Genomic DNA, 903 nt, shown 5'->3' with positions numbered 1-903 from the left:
GTAACTTTTGTTAGCGGTATTGCCTTACTTTTGAAGCTTGTAGCGACGCCAGCATTGCGCTACTTTTTTTGTGGAGTAGCGTGTAGTGGTATTCCGTTACTTCGTTTTGTCATGTTTGCAGGTTTGACCAATATGCCGAACCCGAAGAAAGAATAACCCGACCTACACCCGAATGTATTAGTTGCATTGGATTCCAAAAAAAGAAAAAACTGCGAAGTAAACAAGGAGTACAGACAAATTCTAGTTGCACAGTAACAAGTTTAACCTTATTACTCAAAAACCTCCGGATACCTATATATGTATACTCAAAACCAAGAAAATAGATAAAATCAAATATATAAAACTACAAGAAAAACGCCATATTTTCCTCTCGGGGGTTCGGGAAAGACATCTGGCAATCGGCTTCGGCGGACCGTTCAGAATAAAACGTAGAACGCTTCACAATTTTGCGTCGTATCCTTGCACAGGGGCCATGCTAATCTTCTTTCTATCGTTCCAATTTTGGTATATGTACTTTGGAAGCAAAACCCTGGCCCCCCGATCCGTTATTTGTACTACGATGAGGGACGTGATTCCAACGTGACGGTGTTATTAGATGGATCATTATCAGGACTTAACATCAAACAAGCTGTTCTGTGGTAAACACGTTAGATTTACTTAACGATAACGATAAACGATGCTTTATTGCAACTTCCACATAAAGAATACGATCAGGGGGAAGCCAAAAAAGCAGCACGAGGCTGCTTGACAAGGGCATTACGCCTTTAACATGATCGTCGCGACGGCATGCAGCAAATAAACAAAATCATCTATGTAGTACGACATATGGAACGCTACTTTAAAACTAACTTTTCAACTACCTAACCTTTAAACCTAACCTTTAAAACTAACACAACCATGACA

General features: G+C 40.1%; 1 non-coding gene across 1 annotated transcript; it reads right to left on the bottom strand.

Annotated features, from left to right (window-relative positions):
- Positions 1-422: 422 nt before the first annotated feature.
- On the bottom strand, positions 423-528 carry LOC135371554 (U6 spliceosomal RNA). Its single transcript, XR_010415638.1, has one exon. It is a non-coding gene; the product is annotated as a U6 spliceosomal RNA (small nuclear RNA).
- Between the last annotated feature and the right edge of the window lie 375 nt (positions 529-903).

This window comes from Ornithodoros turicata, unplaced genomic scaffold (assembly GCF_037126465.1).
Source record: "Ornithodoros turicata isolate Travis unplaced genomic scaffold, ASM3712646v1 Chromosome110, whole genome shotgun sequence".
Classification (NCBI taxonomy): Eukaryota; Metazoa; Arthropoda; class Arachnida; order Ixodida; family Argasidae; genus Ornithodoros; species Ornithodoros turicata.
Note: the sequence above shows the minus strand (reverse complement) of the source record. Positions and strands in the feature narration are given on the sequence as shown.